We start from the raw sequence: 20,095 nt of genomic DNA, 5'->3' as shown, positions 1-20,095 counted from the left end.
GAGGTAGAGACTGCTATAGGCCTGGGCTTGGGCTCTGGGCCTAGGGATGTTGGTGTGAGCTGTGCATAGGTGCAGATCTGTTCTGCATACAATTCCTATGGTTGCTCTGAGCTAGCTTCAGGCTACAGAGATGTTATACTAGTAGGAGGCCTCTGCCCTGGGATACCACAGGACAGGAGAGGGGCATACATTGGATTTGGATAGTAAGTGGATAGGATCCAGGCTCAGTGTGGAACCAGAAGCAGCAAGGCCAGCTGGCCCCAAGATTCCTCACCCCAGTCAGGGCTTCCTTAATGGTATCCTGGCCTTGTCCAGCCTCCCACGGCTGGGAAGGGCTCCAGGGTGCAAGGTGGTTGCTTGGGAGCCTCCTGCAGACACCGGGGAGCAAGCTGTGGACAAAGTGACTTGTGAGCCTGGGCTGGCCTTGGGCATGTAACTGCTGGACATCCAGGACCTGCAGCTCTGGCTGATGGCAAGCTGCTTCCAAATGTGCTGGGTCTCCAGCCAGGCCCGGGGAGAGGCTTGGACAGGAACTGGCACTGGATGCTTGTGCGATGGAGATGCTTGGAAACAAGGAAATTCTTGTTGAGCTGATCCCCACTAGGTCAGCTCCAGGCAGATTACCCACCTAGTACAGTTCCTCTAAGAGAGTTCTACCAAAGGAGAAAACCCTCATTACTCTGGCATCCAGCTGGGTCAAGAGAGGCAGATTCCTTGGGGGGCAGAGGGGACTGTGTTGGGCAGTGGGGGCTTCTCTGGAGAGCCTCTATTATTGGGCATCTAACCTCTTACCTCTCTGTTCCCCAGCAGCCCTCAGAGTTCAAGGAAAGGCCAGCAGCTCTTAGGTGTCCAGTCCTCTGGCTGGCCAGGCTGGGAGGACATGCCCAAGAAAGAACAGGCATCATTCTTGCCTCAGAAGACCTCACAGCCAAGGTGAGGAGGTGAGATTCCTAGGCTGGAAAAAAGATGAGGGAGATCATGAGTCAGTGCTGAAGTGTCTGCTTTGGCCCTGGGGATGGGAGTGGGGGAGGAAATGAGGGAGCCAGGAAGGAGCCACTATGTGTGGAAAGAGGGAAAAGAGAGGGCACAAATATGCTTGTGTGTGCACATGTGCATTTGTGTGTACCTACGTGTGTGTGTGTGTGTGTTGTGTGTCTTCATGTATCCACACATGCTTGATGTCACATCTCTGGGGGCCCTATCTTCTATGCTACCTGCCCAGTCAACCTAAAAATAATTTCCATTTAACTTTAGGATTTGTTACTTGATGTAGAAGATGCTTGCCTAGCAGATATACTTTTGTACCCACACTTTATCTAAGATTGAGTTAAAATGAGCCTGCATTATTTATGCACACATAGGATGACTAGTAAGCAAAAGGCAGACTAGAACAGCCCAGATTTGGCTGGAAAGTCCGTATAAAAATGGTCCTATATAGATAACAAATTGGAAGTATGCATGGATTGGCAGAGATGGTATTGATGGTGATGGTGATGATGATGATGATGAAAAAGGACCCAATATGGCTACTGAGGGTGTCATCAGCCTTTTATCTCACCCACATGACATAGAATTGGGCACATGGCAAGCACTCAATATTTACTTAATTTATTTGGAGACATTAAGAAAGAATGTTCACATATGTGACACATGTGAAAATATGAAACTTGATGATTGATAATTCATAATGAGAGACAGAGTATCTTTTTTAAAATCCTCACCTGAGGATATGTTTTTCATTTGTTCTGGAGGAAGAGGAAAAGAGAGGGAGAGAGAGAGAAACATCGACCAGTTGGCCTCATGCATGTGCCCCAATTTGGAATTAAATACACAACCTGGGTATGTGCCCTGACCGGGATTGGAACCCAAAACCCTTCCATGCACAGGACAATGCTCTAACAACTGAGCAACACCGGCCAGGATTGAGATTGAATTTAAAAGTCAGTTTATTAGCTAGAGGGCTGAGGGGGGATTCAATTTTCAAAATGAAAGATTCAAGCCATGGAAGAGTGATAGATTGATAAATAACTTGTTGAGACTTGATGAAGAGGTAGGAAGAGAGATAAATTGTGGCCAGATGATAGGTCAATAGATCATATAGGTAGATAGGAAAACAGAAATGTAGCAATAGCATGGGAGAGAAAGGTAAGGATGAGAGAGACACTGTGGTAGACAGAATAATGTCCCCCCAGCATATCTATGTTGTGCTCCCCAGAACCTGGAATATGTTATCCTCACATACAGCAACAGAGGCTTTGCAGAGAGGATTAATTTAAGGATGTTGAGATGGAGAGATTATCCCAGTCATCCAGGTGGACTCAATCTAATCTCAGGTCCTACCACTGACCTCTTTTTTTTGTTTTTTGTTAATTCCCACCTGAGGTTATTTTTCCCTTGATTTTTAGAGTGAAAGGAAGGGGGAGAGACACACAGAGAGAAATATCGATGTAAGAGAGACACATCCATTGGTTGCCTCCGCACACACCCCGACCAGGGCCAGCCTGCAACGGAGGTACGTGCCCTTGACCGGAAGCGAACCCAGGACGCTCTGTCCACTGAGCAAAACTGGCTAGGGCCCCACTGACCCCCTTTTCACAGTGCTCCAGCCTCCCCTGTCTTCTTTTCAGTTCTTGATCATACCACGCTCATTCCTACCTCAGGGCCTTTGAACTCACTGTTTCCTCAGTCTGTTCCTTTTTATCACTCAGATCTCACTTCAAGTGAGAGCTACCTCCCTGCTTCCAGATTTTTGTCCTAAAGCCTTAAGTACACTCTGTTCCTGGGGACTGGGTTGGGGCAATGGGATGTCCAAGCTCCTAGCCTGCTCTGGCTGGCACTATCCCCAGCCCTGGTTCCCACCCAAGGCTGTGGGATGGAGCAGTGTGCATGAGTCATCAAGCCACAGACACAGTCCCCTTGTTGGAGGGACCTGAGCAATTATGTTGTGGTAAACTCACAGGGCCAATGGCCCAATTGAAAGGGAAGGTTAGGAATTTCCCCAAAGTCATTCAGACTCACATAAGGCCAGGAGGGGACTAGAGAGTGGAGGAGCTGGGAAGTGGCCTGTGTGGATGGTGCTGTCACCTCTCTTTGGTTGGCTCTGTGCCCATCCCAGATAGGCCCGGCTGTGGAGGAGTAGATGGCTCATCCCAGTCTGAGAGGGCCTTGGCACTCTCAACTGCTCCTCCATTTACCTCACACTGACTGAGCACCCACTGTGGACCAGGTCTATGCTGCCCTACTGGAGGCCAGGCCCTACCCTGGGGAGCTTACAGTCTAGTCAGGGATGTAGGCTGGCCAGCAAACCTTATAGATCTACTGGACAAGGGCTCAGCATGAGGTTACACAGAGAAATCACACTCAACTCCGGCTCATGGAGCAGGTGATGGGACTGGAGGTGGTGAGAGGGCTCGCTGGAAGGAACCAGGCGGGAGGGTGTTCCAGGCAGCAGAGCCAGCCTGGTGTGGTAGACTCCTGCGGCTGCCATAACAAAGTATGTACCACAAACTGGGTGGCTTAAAAATAACAGAAATGTGTTCTCTCACAGTTCTGGAGGCTGGAAGTTCAAAATCAAGGAGTTGGCAGGGCCACGTTCCCTCCAAAGCCTCTAGGGAGAATCCTTTCTTGCCTCTTCCAGCTTCTGGTGACTCTGGACATTCCTTGGCTTGTGGAAGCATAACTCCAATCTCTGCCTCCATCTTCACTCGGCCATCTTCCTTCTGCGTCTGTGGTCTCTGTGTCTTCATGCAGTGTTCTTCGTGTGCACCTGTGTCTGTGTCCAAGTGTCCCTCTTCTTACAAGAATTCAGTCAAACTGGATTAGGGCCACCCCATGGCCTCATCTTAACTCAATTAAATCTGCAAATACCCGATGTCCAAATAAGGTCACATTCAAATGAGGGGTATTAGCACTTCCACATATCTTTCTGTAGGGACACAATTCAACCCCTAACAGTTGGCAAAGGCTTGGGAAGGCATGGAGCTCAGGGCCAGAGCTCTCCACCGTTTGCTACCTAATTGTTCACAACCTTTGTATACATTTTCCCTGGGTGGCTCACTGGTCCTTAACACCTGCCTGGCATGTTCCCACCTGCAGACCCTTGCTCCCACAGTCCCCTTGTCCACACCATCCCTGCCCAGCCTTCTCACTGCGCCTGGGTGTCCCCATGATAGGCACTCATCACCTGCAAGGCAGAACCATCCCACACCAACAGCTCTGAGTGCTGGTCCCTCTTGCTTTGGCCACACTGTATGCCCCAGGAGCTCCCTGTCTCCCTGCTCCCACCACTTGGGGCCCCATTGAGTCCACTCGGCCCACCAGTGACCCCCGCGACAATGGAGCACTGTCAACCTGAGACAATGTAAATGGCTTGCAAAGGGCCCCTGACCCAAATCATCTCCCTCACCCACCACTCTGGGTCAGAAATTCCACCACTGGCAAGTTTGACAGCACCCACCCCTGATTAAGGTAAATGTCCCTGAGGGGAGACTCTGCCAGGAGTAGCTGGATGGGGACTTGCCTCCAGAGCCTGGCAATCTGGTGCTATTTCACTCAAGTCCTATAGGAAACTTGCCTCTCAGGAGCAGGAGGGGCCAAAGAAGACAAGCTATTCTGCAGAGCCTTGTCCAGGGTGCAGGCTGCGTGGTAGGGGAAGCTGAGGGCTGGCCCAGCGGCCCAGTCCTGCCCAGACAGAGATGCACTCAGGCGCCAGGATATGCACTAAGCTCAGCCTCTTCCTTCTCTCCCACCCGCCCTCCTTTGTTCTGCACCTCCTGGCAGAAGAACCCCCCTCCACATACTCCCGGCAGCTGGGCTGTTAGTGGCCTTTGGACTAGGGAGACTGGGGCCTCCCGGGGCCCACACCCAGGCTGACACTCACAGGGAGTAGGGAGAGGCCCAGAACTGTCATTCCCTGGGCACAGTCCCACAGTGTCCTCACCCGGCCATTCCTGTTGTGCCTTTCTCCAACGGGAAGGGGCTGGGCCCACACCTGGAGGGAGGCATTGTGCTGCCCCTGGCACTCAGTCCCACACTCTGTACGAGGCTCCCTGGGCTGCTCTTCCTTTCCTGCCAGAAGAACTGGAGGGTAGGATGGGGGCTGTGCTCACCACAAAACCCCAAGGGTCTCCAAAAGGCTCATTTGGAAGGGAGAGCCAGCCACATCTAATAAGGAACTATTTCAGTTTGCCATAATCAAGTCTAGCTCAGGGCTGCCCAAATAGTCAGGTAACAGAATCCAAGTGTCTGCAAAGATGGTTTGGCTCCTGAGGCCTGGGGGTCCAGTGCAGGCCCAGGTTAGGGTCAGGAGAGTGGCGTCAGCCACTGCACCCAGATTCCAGGCCCCCTACCGCCTCCTCAAGGCTTCCGTCCAGGCCTGGCCCCTAGTAGGTCTTTAGACAATGAACCCTCTAAAACCCCACTTTTACCAATCCAGCCAATGCCCACATAGCAGACATGAACAAAATCCTTTTTAGATGAAGGACTTCATGCAAAATTTCATGGTGCCCCAGAGAAGATAAGGAATGCTTAGGGGTTTGGCTAAGCCTGGCTTTGAACTTGCTGCTCACAGGAGAGAAGGCATCTCCAGGCCCAGCCTGAGCCTATGTTGGGGGTTCAGTGAGTGGCCTGGGTCGCTGGGTTGGCTTCTTTCCCCAGAATGGTCTCTCTGCTTGGTTACTGAGGACAGCTAAGTTGGCGGCTGCCTCCACTCCAAGAAGCACAGCCTGTTAGTGACTCCATGGGCCCCTCGTGGGCTTAGTCCCCTGCCCTCATTGCCCCTCCTTTACAGGGGAAGAGGGAGGCCAAGCAGGGCACGGCATGGGTCTTGTGGCCCACAGTCTGACTCCTGAGTGTGGCACCAATGCTGGGGCAGGAAGGAGCAGACAGAGACACCCAAGGGCACCTCTGGAGCAGGGGTGGCTGCCTTTGCTCAAAAAAAGTGAGTGCTCAGGTCCTGCTCTGCAGCAAAATCCTGCTGTGTGTCCACTTCCCTCGTGAGGCCCTCAGAGACAACCTGAACAATGCGTGAGGCGTGATCTGCTTTATCAGGGGCACGACCCCACCCAGCAAGCCCCACACTTCTAAGTATTTTCTGGAGGTCCTTGTGCAGCACCAGAAAGGAAGAACACTTTCTCCCACACCCTATCCTTGACCTCTCGGAGGAGCTCATTCCTCCCCTGTGCCACCTGAGCGCCTGAGCCCCAAAGCTACAGTCTAACAAATGGTTAATGCCTGCTCCACCACTTGGTAGCTGTTTGACCATGGGCAAGGTACTTAACCTCTCTGGGCTTCATTTGCCTCACATATACAACAGAAATGATAATAGTAACAGTTCTTATCTTAAAGGGTCGTTGTGAGGATCAACTGAGATCTCCCGGGGGCTGGCACAGAGTGAGTGCTTAATAAGCAACAGATGGCACGAATAACATTGTTATTATTGATAAGTATTCCTCTTTAACCTACTTCTCCTCTTCTGCCCCTCTCCTCCAGCTCTCTAAGTCCAGACTTGTTGCCCTTCTAAAGCCTCTGCCGTCTGAACCGGGGTGGCTGGTCAGGTTCTGCTCCCTGGTGAGCAGGAGACAGGGTTGTGTGTCTGAGCATCCTGCATCCCTGGTCGTAAAGCATTCAGAGATCCAGGATGCTCTCACTTTGGTCACCATCCACAATCTTAATTCAGGGGGATTTCAAGAATCAGTATTTCTGTGGTAGAAGCCAAAGCCAAGAAACAGGGAGGGTGAGGGAGTCACTGAAGGCCACACAGCAAGCTCAGGACAGAGCCAGTGAGAGCCTGCCATCCTCTCTCCTCCCCACCTGACTCCACGGCTCTCATTTCTTCGGAAGCCTCCCTGGAAGCCTTCCTCTTGAGCTTTTCTGGTCGGAAAGAGCAGCAAACAAAGTGTAGAGCCAGCTCCCTGGGCCTGGAGCCCTGAGCTCCCAGGGCAGACCCACAGGCTGACTGAGACGTTACCGGAGTTGATGATTCAACTTCCTGCCTTTTAAGAGCGCCCAGACCACAGAGGTTTCTTGCTTGGAGGAGGGGGCATCTCCTTGCTAAGGGCCAGGCAGAGCGGGAGAGGCCCTACCACAAACCACAAGCACTAGGCAGTGCATGGGGCAGGCCCGTGGGGCCACACCAGTACCCGGCCTGCAGTCTGTCTCTTTGGGTTAATGATTACCAGCGAGGGTGACCAGCTGTCCTGGTTTGCCTGGGACTGTCCTGGTTGTAGCATCGAATATCCCACATCCCAGGAAACCCCTGAGTCCTGGGAAAACCAGAATGGGTCGTCACTCTATTACCACCACATTTTGGTATGACATGACTTACCGCCTCGGTGACTCTGGAAATCTGGGCCCCAGGACAGCACATTCTAGAACAGGGAATTGGCAAACTATGGCCTGAAGGCCTGATCTGGCCCTCTGCCTATTTTTGTGCAGCCCTTGAGCTAAGAATAGTTTTTTTTATATTTTCTAATGGTTGAAACAAAATTAAAGAAGAATAATATTTCATGACATGTGGAAATTTTATGAAATTCAAATTTTAGTGTTCATAAACAAAGGAGCACAGCCAGGCCCATTCATTTACATATTATCTCCAAGGCAGAGTTGAGTAGCTGCAACAGAGAGCTATATGAACCCATGGACCTCAAAGTCTAAAATATTTACTATATGACCCTTTACATAGTTTGCTAGCCCCTGTTCTAGAGGAAGGCAGAAGGTGGGGTGCCTGACCTGGGCCAGGTATGGCTATGGTGCTTTTCAGTACTTCTCCTTCAGAACTGGAGAAGGAGGGAGAGGAAAGGATGGGGCATGACAGCAGATGAGCTGTGAGGTAGGGACAAGGCACTAATTTTTTAAAGACTCAGTTTGCCCATCTGTACAGTGGGGTGAAAGTAGGCAGGCTCTGCTTTTCTTTGACTTCAGTGCCTAGTCTTCCAAGCTGACACTATCCTCTCCAATAACTCAAGTCCCCCACTCTAGGGGACTCCTGTGTTACCTAGGGCAGGTCCTGCTACCTCTGGGCCCAACCTTGAGTCTTCTCCAGTCTACAGAGTGGGTACCTGGCTGCTTTAGGGCAGACCCAGATCCTGCTCCAAGGACTGGAAACTATTCTATCCAGGGACAAGAAGCACCTACTGTGTGCAAAGCACTCTTAGGGCCTCCTAACATTGGAATGGTCCAAAGATCTCCTCTTTCCTTTTATCCAGACATCTGAGGTGGGAAGTTCTCCTCCCTGAGAGAAGGTGCAGTGGGGCCATTAGCCCATGACCCCTGCTCCTTAGGTAAACATGACTATAAACCTCTCAGGTGCCAGGCCATGTTCTATGTGCTGTTGAGCTGAGCCCACAGGCAGCCAACAATCTAGGAGAGCTTAAACAATGTAGGAAAACTCTAGTACAATTGGGACCCAGTGCCAAGTCTAAAATGGGCCTTAATTTGGCCCCTCTGCCCTTCCCCTGCCCTATCTAGCCCTACAATAAGATACACTCTCCTTTTTCTCCCAGAGAGCTAGAGGGGCGGAGGCTTGTGGGGAGCTGACCTCAGCGTGGACCTTCCTGAGCCTTAGCTCTGCACTTGCAGTGGTCTGCTTGGTTTGCTCACACAAGGCTGCGGTGAGCCCTTTAGAGGCCTTCTATATGGGCCCTCTAGGCTACCTCATGGACACAGTTCTCTCAATGGAAAGAGGCAGGTATGGACAGGATTCCTCAGCTCTGAGTCTGTATCAGACTTCATTGGGCTGATACACAGCCCCAGATACAGTGATAATATGAGACACCACCCACCTCCAAGCAAGCTCTGGGTTGCCTGAGAAGCCTCAGATATTGCCTACCCCTCTGGGACTTAGTACTTCATAGTTAATCAGCATACAATCTGGGCACCCTGAAATCCACAGAGGTCACCAGCCCCTGCCAGCAACAGGAGTCATCCAGCCCAGGCCTCCTACTCCCTGAGGGTACTGTGCTGTCTCTGAGGACAGGAACCACAACATTCCCCCCTCTATAGCTGCAGAAATAGTTATAAAATCAATAATCTTTGGCAGGTGGGTAGAACTTGATACCTTTTCAAAACTCTTTCAACATCTATTATCTTATTTGATTCTCTGTTCTTCTTTTTGGCTACCCAGGATCTGAACCCTCTTCCTGTGATGGGGAATTCCCCTTACTTTGAGGTAGAGCCACTTCCACCATAGAAACTACCACGTGCACACTTTTCCCAGCCTCTCTGTGGCAGGGCAGGGGCCCATGACCTAGGCTCTGATAATCAGACCTATGGCTCCAGACTGTGACCTGGGAGCTAGTGGACCAAAAAAGCAGGAACCACAGAGAGTTCTCCTTGGTGGTCATTGTGGGTGCAATAGGCCAGCCTTCATAGGACAGTGGAGCTGGTGGCACTTGAGGACATGGACAGGATGCTACAGCCCAGACAGCAGAGCCTGTGCAGAGTGGTGGTAGGGACAGTGATAGCAGCAAGGTCTTGACGGAGCCAGTTCTGCAGTATGATCTTGGGCCCTGCTTGTGGCCGTGTGGCCTCTGGGGCTGCTTCTCTGCTCTGCCCAGAGATTGTCTGAGCTGCTCAATATCCTTATTATTTTTCTGCTTAAGTCAACTGAGTCAATCTGCTTAAGTTAAGAGTCAATTTCTGTTGCTTACAGCTAGAAACTCTGTTATAATCTTTGAGACAGGACTGCTGGATTCCCTATTTTCAGGTGGACAAATTGAGGCTTAGAGACTGGCCCAAGCTCATGCAATGTGACAATTTCTGAGTTCAGACCAGAACCCTGAACTAGGTGGAACAGACCTACAACTAGCAGATGGGAGTCCAGGCAAAAAAGTTTCTCAGAAGTAGAGCTGCCTCACCAGGTCAGAAGCCCCTGTTACTGGAGGTGTACAAGTAGATCTGAAGAGATTAAAGAGTGAAGCCAGACAAGGTAACGCCAGCTCCCTTCTTCCTTATGGATTACATGTGTTATCATCTATGCAACTCAGATTACTCTTTATGAACATAAATATGTTAAGGTGAAAACACAATTCCACGTGCTGCAGCTTCAAGTCCCACAATCTATTTTCTTCCCCATCCCTGACCCAAGAAACAACTTCTGGCTAGTCAATGTCTCAGAACAAGGTCATGACATTTATTGGCCTCCCTCACTTTAATGAAAAAGACCCTATGCCAAACAAATACAAGCACAGACATTTGCAACTGATTATGGTATTGCTGATCAGTCAAATTTCATTGCAAATTGCATGTTGAATTTGACCGTGGGTGAGTTGTCTGGAAAAGTGACACGGGTACACAGGACTAAATTAATAATTCAATCTAGACCTGACCAGACACTCTGAAGAAGAGGAAAAAGCAGATTAGCATTGCCCCAAGATCGCTTGTTTACCCGGGCACCTCCTGCCAATGTGCCTGCCTTCTAAGGGAAGTTGATCTTCCTTTAGGATCCTCCCACTTTTCGAGACCGCAGGGCGTTGAGTATTCCAGTCTTTAATTCTTGGTTTGCAAAATTGCAGCCTTGAGTGGTGTGGGGAGAAGACTGCCCTATGTCCCATCTGTTGCTGAGAAGCCCACTCAGGAGGCTTCCATGCCCCCTGCTGCAATGAATAGGGCTTTTGGCTTCCCCTTTGTGTGTACTGGGCCCAGGTGACATAACCCACCTTGAAAGCCTACCTGGGTTCCTCAGGTATGGTGTGGTTCCGGAGCAGTGAGCCCGGAAGGTGGGAGAGAAACTTAGAGGGGTTTTACAGAATTTCTCACTTGGCCTGGTCCCTGTGGGGTCCCCGAGAGCAATGAAGTCCAGTGGAGAGACAATCTCAGCTTGGTATGGAGGCCACAAGATGAATGGGTAATATCCTCAGGGCTAGACCTTTAGCAGTATCCTCCTGAAAGGTCGCTGTGCCCTGAAGGAAGGCAGGAAGGAGACCCGGCAGGCAGAGTGTACGGGGGCAGGCACCTGTATGCCTATGAGATGCGGCCACAGTGGCCACCTTGACCCAGCTAAGAGTGCTTCACACCGAGCTGCTCAGCCAGCCCAGAGTGCAGACTAATCTACCAGCTGGCAATGTTCACTGAGTCATTGGCCCCCATTCCAGCTGCCCTCACTCCATAGAACTGGCGACTTGGGCCTAATTGAAGTGGTGTGGCCACAATTCAGATTCAGGGGACTGCCTAGAGACAATATAAGGTAGAATTCAGAAAAAGGCTTAGGCCAGATATAGAAATTTGGAAGTCATCAGCAACTGAATGGTATTTAAAACCACGACACTGTAGAAGATTATCAAGGGAGTTAGTGTGGACAAGAGATGAAAAGAGGTCCAAGGGCTGCCCAGTAGGCATGGCTCAGTGGTTGAGCCTATGAACCAGGAGGTCACGGTTCGATTCTGGTCAGGGCACATACCCAGGTTGTGGGCTTGGGCTCTAGACCCACTGTGGGGCATGCAGGAGGCAGCCAATCAATGATTCTCTCTCATCACTGATGTTTTCTGTCTCTCTATCCCTCTTCCTTCCTCTCTGAGATCAATAAAAATATGTTAAAAAAAGAAAAGAAAAGAGGCCCAAGGGCGGAGCCTTGGGGATGAAGTGCCAGCAAAGGAGACAGAGGAGGAGCAACCGGAGAGGTAGAAGGGGAACCAGGAGAGGGTGGTGCTGATCTGGGCACCAGGTAAGGAGAGATGAACTCTCACATGCTACGGAGAGGCAAGGAAGGTGAGGCCTGAGCTTTAACCACGTGGAAAGTCCTTGGCAAAGGCAGTTTTGCTGTGGTATGGGGGCTAAAGCCTGATGGGAGTGGAAGGGAGAAAGGAAGGAAGGCGAGGACCTGAAGGCGGCAAGAAGAGTCCATTCCTTCTAAGAGCTGTGCCATAAAGAGGATCAGAGAAACTGGGTGGGAGCCTGAGGGGAATATAAGGCCAAGAGGAGGTTTCTCTTTTTTAAAAAAATTTTTTAATTGATTTTTTATTTTATTTTGTTAATCCTCATCTGAGGATATTTTCCCATTGATTTTCTTTTTTAAAGAGAGAGTAGAAGGGAGGGGAAGAGACACAGAGAGAGAAACATCCATGTGAGAGAAACACATCGATTGGTTGCCTCCCACATGAGCCCTGACCAGGGCCGGGGATCGAGCCTACAACTGAGGTACATGCTCTTGACAGGAATCGAACCTGGGACCCTTCAGTCTGAGGGCCGATGCTCTATCCACTGAGCCAAACTGGCTAGGGCGAGGTTTCTCTTTAAGATGGAAAAATTACAGTATTTGTATGTGTTAGGAATACTCCTGCAGAGAGGGGTGTTTTGATGATGTGGGTGAGAAAGAGGTAAGTGTTGGAGTGAAGTCTTTGAGTAGACATATGGGAATGGCATCTGGTGCCCAAAAAAGGGGCTGTCCTTGAATAGGAACATGGATGCTTCATCCATATTAGGGACATGGAAGGCAGAGTTGATTAACACAGGTGCAGGTGGGTGGGGCAAGCCGTGGAGGAGGCCATGGAACTGCTCTTCCCAGGGCTTCTATTTTCTTAGCAAACTAGGACGAGGTTGTCAGTGGAGTGAGACTGGTCAGCGCATTGTAGGTTTTCTGTCAGTCCTGGGCAGCTTGTGGGTGCAGGTTTAGAGTGGGTAGAGGGTTGAGTTTAACCTGGTTCGTGGTTTTGCCAGGTGACTATATACTGAGCAGAGTAAAGAGGGAAGTGGGACTCGGGGGGTGGGGGATAATGACTTTTTCTTGGATCAGTAGGTTCCAGGAAGAATTGTTGGAGTGGGGATACTAGAGGGAGTGAACTGGAGAGAAAGGCAGTGCTTTTCACAGAGCGGGATACATGATATCGAGATGAAGAAGGAATTGCCTTGACAGATAACAACTAGTTCAAAGTCTAACTATAGGAGTGAGAGGCCGAAATATTGCAGAAACCAAGATCTTGAAGAGGGGGCCAAGGGGCTGAGAGGCTTGTTCATCCACATGACTGATGAAACAAACAAAACAAACAACAACAAAAAAAGGTAGTAGGGGGCTTGGAGAAGGTTACTGTGGGTCGGGATCTGAAATTTTCAAGGAATGAGGGCAAGTGACAGGAGGTCTGTGAATGACTGCAAAAGGGGGGAGAAATGGGTGGTCATGACTGATCACCTGGCATTCAAACATGGGTGTTTGTAAGGAGGAGGGCAAACAGAAATGGCACTGGGGGGCAAAATGGACACCTCTCATCCCTAGACCCAGGAATATGGGGACCACAAGCACTTGAGGGGCTGCTGGGGAAGCAGGGTCCTTGCAGGGAGGTAGTTTTCCATTAGAGCAAGAAAGCAACGAGGACATTCCAAAATGATGTCCAGGATATAGGGGAGTTTGTTGATGTTACACCATGAGTTTCAGAGAGTCCAGTGAAAGGATTTCTGGACATGGAGTAGAGTGGGCCATGAAGTCATAAAAGGGAAATACAGAGCCATTTGGGGCTTAGAGTCCTGGGATGAGGGATGTCCTGAGAATTCTAGGCCTCTCGTGGGTTCTGATTAAAGGTCTGATGAGGTCCTGAGGGGCCCAAGCCAGAGGGTGGTGGCCAGGTTGGGTTTGTTGGGAGGAAGGAGGAGGAGACTGTACTTGTCAGGAGCCCTCTTCATTCCTGCTGATGGTGGTCTGGAGATCTGGGGCGGGGGGGGGGGGGGGGGGGAGGGCGGGGGGGGCAGTCTCCCCAGAGCAGACGGAGCCCCGGGCTTCCTCTTCAGTTCCAGGTAGGGATATTTATCAAAACATTCTCCACACAACTGATACTAAAACCACAGACACGTCAATGAAACAGAATTGCCCAGAAATAGACTTTTATATATAGCATAATAAATCTATCTATAATAAGCTTGGGCCTCAAACAGTAGAGATAAAAAGCATGATTTCCCCCCCAAGGACAATTGGTTAACTATTTGAGAAAAAATAAATCCAGACTGTACCTTAGATCTTATTCTAAATGAATTCAGGTCAAATTGAAAAGCTAGTGTAAAAAATGTGATTTTAGTATAAAAATAGAAATAGACCCGCATGTACATGATCAATTGATTTTCAACAACAGTACCAAGGCAATTCAAGGGGGAACAAACAATCTTTCCAACAAATGGTGCTGGAACTATTGGATAGCCATATGCAACACAGTGACCTGTGACTCTTACTCATTAACCATATACAAAAATTAACTAGATATGGATTATTGGCCTATATGTATGAGCCATACACAAAATTACATATGCAAATTTCATACAAAAATTATATACAATCCAATTTTAAAATAGGCAAAAGACTTGAAGAAGATTTCACCAAAGACATTTAGATAATAAACACATGAGAAGATATTCAACATCATTTATCATTAGGGAAATACAAATTAAAACTGCACATCCACTAGAAAGACTAGAATTTAAAGACTGACCAAATCAAGTATTAGCAAGATCAGTGGTTGCCCTAGGATGGATAGATCATAAAAGTGCATGAGGAAACATTGGGGAATTATGGGTATGTCATATGAACACAGCAGGGTTTAACCTTTCTTCAGCTGATAGATTTGGGTTATTGCCAGTTTGGGCTTGTGGCAGATGCAAAGATGTGCCACCCAGATGCCACCTCAAGGAAGAATTTGGTGTGAGGTAGGGTTCCAATTTTATTCTTTTCCCTAGTGGATACCTAATGATTCCAGCGAAGTTTATCGAGAATCTGTCTTTTTGCCACTGCTATGCACTGTCATCTCAGTCTGAAATCAAATGTCCAGATGTGTGAAGGTCTGTTTCTGTAGTCTCATCTCTTTCATTGAACTGTCTATTCCCAAATAATGCCACACTCTCTAACTACTATAGCTTTAGATTAATCAATCTGGTATAGCAATTCTAACCTCATTCTTTCTCTAGAGTGACTTAGTTATTCCTGGCCTTTTGTATGCTCATATAAATTTAAGAATCACCTTATCAAGTTCCATAAAACATTCTGAGTTTTTATTAGGAATAAGACTGAATCTATAGATCACTTTGGGAAGAACTGACAATCTTTGTAACATTGAGTCTACCAATCCATGAATACCATACCTCCATTTATTAAGCTCTTTAATCTCTGTCAATAATGCTTGCAATATTTTTTGCATTGGAATCGTACTAAATTTCTATTATTACAAATGCTACCCTTTAAAAATATATTTTTCTCTTTGTTGTTGTTAAATACAGTGATTTTTCTTTATTGATTTTCTTTAAGTCCAGGAAACTTGGTGAACTCTCTTAATTTTTCTAATTATATGTAGATTATTTTTTATTTCCACTATTATATTATCTATAACTAATGGCAGTTTTGTTTCTTCCTTTTCCAATCCTTATTTCTTTTCTTCACTGTGCCAGCCAGGACCTTCAGTTCAGTGCTGAATATAAGTATTAGTACTGGGTATCTTTGTTTTATTCCAATTTTCAAAGGGAAAACTTACAATGTTTCACCACTAATTATGATACTTGCATTGGCTATTTTTTTAAAAGCTAGTGTTCATAAAATTAAGGAAGTTCCAATTTGGCAAAATTATTTTTTAGAATTATTTATCCATTTAGTTCAATGGAAGTTAAATTTTATCAAATGCTTTTTTTTACATCCATTGAGATAACCATAAGATTTTTCCTTCTTTAATCGGTTAGTGTGATAAATAACATTAACTGGATTTTGACTATTAAACAAATCTTACATTCCTGGGATTATATATAACTTGATCACATGCACTAACCTTTTTTTAAAAAATTATCTTTATTGTTGAAAGTATTACAGATGTCCCCTTTATTCCAACACCCCACCCCACCCCTGCTTAACCCCTCCACCCCACTCCTGTCCCTTCCCAGGTCTCCCCCACACTACTGCACCATCCTTTTTATATGATGTTAAATTTTGTTTAATAATATAATCAAACCTTGTTTGTTGAACATCTTCCATCTCCAAACAATTCTATTATCAACCAAGTTGTTCACAGAAATAAAAAGTCTCAGTTGTAGACCAAAACTTCAGTTATCAACCTGACAACCCTTTCATGCTGATAGCTCAGCAAGACCAAAAGTGTCTCAGGCAACAAAGGAGAGAATGCTTTTGTTGCTGGTGAAATTGAAGATTAGCACAATTTTAAAACATAAAGAGGCCATCAAGAGTGCTAATGTTATAATGAACAACATAAACTGATGAACAAAAATAGATCCAGAGACATAAAAGCATCGAACAGACCCTCCAACCTCAGAGGGTAGGCAGGAGGTTGGGGGGTGGGGTAAAAGATCAACCAAAGGACTTGTATGCATGCATATAAACATAACCAATGGACACAGACAGTAGGGGGGTGGGGGCATGTGCTGGGGGATAGGAATGGCCCGGGGAGAGGTCAATGGGGGAAAAAGGAGACATATGTAATACTTTCAACAATAAAAAATTTAAATTTTAAAAAAAGTGCTAATGTTCCTAAGGGTGCTCACAAAACAACAATCACAGGCAATTGAGTAGGTAGAAAAACTGTTGTTGATTGGATAAACCAAAAGCTGTTAGCCAGAGACAGCATTTCCGAAGCTGTGATACATGAAAAATTCACTTAAGGCTAGTAGGGGGTGGTTCAATAATTTTAAGTGTTTATTTATAAACAGTACATTAGACATGTACTATATATAAAAAGGTTAAAATAGGGAATCATTTGGGGGTCTGGAATGTATTAATTCAATTTACATTATTCCTAATGGGGGAAAATTATTTGGTTTTCGAACAAATAGCTTCTGGAACAGCCTTCCGGAATGAATTAAGTTCGAGAAATGAGGTTCCACGGTACTTTATTTAGAGTTTTTATATCTATGTTAATAAGTGAGATTGGCCTTTAATTTTCCTATATTGACTCTGTCAGATTTGAGGGTCAGGGTCATATTAATTTTGTGAAATGAGGTAAGAAAGATAACTTTGGTTCTTTGGGAGTCAAAGCTTCTAAACTTCTAGAAGAGTTTCTATATGAATGGATTTTTATTTTTCTCGAATGTTCAGTATAATTCACAGGTAAAGCTATCTGGACTTGGAGATTTCTTTGTGGGAAGATTTTAAATTACTGACTCAATGTCTATAATTGTAATGGAACTATTCAGATTTTCCATTTCTTCATTAATCATTTTTGGTAAATTATTATTTCTAGGGATTTTCCCCAATTACTATTTCTAGGGATTTTTCCCATTTGATTTAAACTTTTTACATTTATTAGCATTAAGTTGTTCAAATCTTCTTAGTATCTTTTAGATGTCTCCAGGACATCTAGTAACATCCCCTTCTTCATTCTTGCTATTAATTATTTGTTCATCTATTTTTTTATTACTCTCATCAGAGTTTTATCAATTTCTATTATTTTTATATATGTTTTTATTGATTTTAGAGAGAGAGAAAGGGAGATGGAAACATTGGCCAGGTTAATAGAGAGAATTTTTAATACTAAACTTTGTTCTTCAAAAAGAATAATGAGCCCAGCTCAGTGGTTGAGCGTCAACCCATGCATCAAGAGGTCACCAGTTCGATTCCTGGTCAGGGCACATGCCCAAGTTTTGGGCTCAATCTCTGGTTGAGGGTGTACAGGAAGCAGCTGATCAATAACTCTCTCTCATCATTGATGTTTCTATCTCTCTCTCCCTCTCTGAAATCAATAAAAAAAATTCTATTATATGTTTGATTTTTATTTAATTAAAATTCTTATTTATTTTAAATATATTTTATTGATTTTTTTTTTTTACAGAGAGGAAGGGAGAGGGAGAGATTGTTAGAAACATCGATGAGAGAGAAACATCAATCGCTGCCTCCTGCAAACCCCCTACTGGGGATGTGCCCGCAACCAAGATACATGCCCTTGATCGGAATCGAACCTGGGACCTTTCAGTCCACAGGCTGACGCTCTATCCACTGAGCCAAACCGTTAAGGGCAAAATTCTTATTTTTTTATTTTTCTACTTTCTTTGAAAATAACTTCCTGAAATGCATCCTTGGCTCATAATTTCTTCTTAAATACATATATTTAATGCTATAAATTTTCCTCTAAATACTACCTTAGCTACACTCAGAAATTTTTATATTCAGTTCTTTTTCTTATGAATTTATAGAAGCTCTTTATATATTCTGGATCCAAGCCATTTACTAATCACAGTCAACCCTTGAACAACATGGGGGTTAGGGGCACCAACCCCTGCACAGTCAAAAATCCACATATAAGTTGTTCTTTTTTTTTTTTAAATAGCAACAGTGGAAATTTATTGAAGAACAAGTACAGACTTCCACATGGGAAAGGGAAAAGAATCTCATAGCACAGTCTCCCACAAGGGGAGGGGGAAAGAGTCCCAGTTTTGTTCTTTTTTTAAAAAATTATTGAATTTGAGAAAGAGAGAGAGAGAAATATTGATTTGTTGTTCCACTTATTGATGCATTCATTGGTTGCTTATTGTATGTGTCCTGACCCGGGATCAAACCTGCAATCTTGGTGTACCACAATGATGCTCTAACCAACTGAGCTATCCTGCCAGAGCAAAAAAAATTCACATATAACTTTTGACTCCCCCAAACTTAACTACTAATAGCCTACTGTTGACTCAAAGCCTTACTAATAACATAAACAGTCGATTAACACTTATTTTGTATGTTATATGTATCATATAGTGTATTCTTACAATAAAGTAAGCTAGAGAAAAGAACGTTATTAAGAAAATCATAAGGGAGAGAAATACATTTACAGTACTATGCGTATTGAAAAAAATTGCATATAAGTATAATTGTGCAATTCAAACACATGTTGTTCAAGGATCAGCTGTATATGTTTTATAACTATTTTTTCTTACTCTGTAACTTGCCATTTCACTCTTACAATGATACTTCGATGAACAGAATGTTTTTATTTGAATACAGTTCAATTTATGCATTAATTTTATGGTTTTTTGAACTTATAGTATCTTATAAAGCTCTAGAAATAATAACTCACTTCTAAGAAACAATCCTAAAGATATTCATTATAGCATAATACATAATAAAAATTTAGATTAGTTAGATATATAATAAAATGTTTAATGAAATATTTTGTAGCTATTGAGAAATCATTATGCTATTCTGAAATTTGCACATAAACCTTAACTATCACTTCACTTTATCATAAGCAAATATGTTCATATTGTAATTTTTTTAAGTCTAATAAAATATTTTAAAATCAAACTTATAAAGAGTTTAAAATCACATCTAATAATATTCACAAATATAATTTTTTACTGAGGTAAAATTTGACTAACATAAAGATGGTTATTTAATTTATTTATTAATCCTCACCTGAGGATATGTTTCATTCATTTGAGAAAGAGAGAGAAAAAGAGGAACATGTATGTGAGAAAGAAACATCAATCGGTTGCCTTCTGTATGCACCCTGACTGGGAATTGAACCCAAAACTTAGGTATGTGTCCTGACTGGGAATCATACCCACAATCTTTTTGGTGCATGGGATGATGCTCCAACCAACTGAGCCACCCTGCCGGGGCTAAAGAGAAGCATTTTAAAAATGAACAATTCAGTGGCTTTTAGTATATTCAAAATGTTGTGCAACCACCACCTCTCTCTAGTTCCAAACATTATCATCACCTAAAAAAGAAACTCTGTACCCATTAAGCATTTCACACTCTCCATTCCACACTTCCCCTAGCCCCAAACACACATACTCTCCAGCCCTCGGCAACCACCAATCTTCATGCTGCCTCTATGGATTTACCTATTATGGATATTTCATGTAGATGTAATCAGAAATATGACCTTTTGTACTTGGCTTTTTCACTTCACGTGATGTTTTTGTGGTTCATCCATGTTATATAATGTATCAGCACCTCATTCCTTTTTATGGTTGAATAATATTTCATCATAGCTCACAAATACAATTTTAACATCAAAAAAAGCAAAACAGCATACCACACTCCACATAGAGTCTGATGCCTATTTTGTATTTTAACAGGTATAAGCATAGAAAAATGGGGAAGAAAATTCACCTTAATATTAATAGTGCTTGCCTCTGTATAGTGGAATTACTAGTAATTTTAATTTTAGTTATAGTTTTCTATATCTTCTTATTTTTA

The 20,095-nt window shown here is 45.1% G+C and overlaps 1 long non-coding RNA gene across 1 annotated transcript in view; it reads right to left on the bottom strand.

The window, feature by feature from the left end:
* LOC307099634 overlaps positions 1-20,095 on the bottom strand; it is a 67,626-nt gene continuing 47,531 nt past the window's right edge. The window contains exon 3 of the long non-coding RNA XR_013813537.1: positions 1-955. This is a non-coding gene — a long non-coding RNA (uncharacterized lncRNA). The remainder of the gene's footprint in view (positions 956-20,095) is intronic.

The sequence above is a fragment of the Cnephaeus nilssonii genome (genome assembly GCF_951640355.1).
Source record: "Cnephaeus nilssonii genome assembly, chromosome: 5".
NCBI lineage: Eukaryota > Metazoa > Chordata > Mammalia > Chiroptera > Vespertilionidae > Cnephaeus > Cnephaeus nilssonii.
The sequence above is the reverse complement of the archived record's forward strand: the minus strand, read 5'-3'. Positions and strand labels throughout refer to the sequence as shown.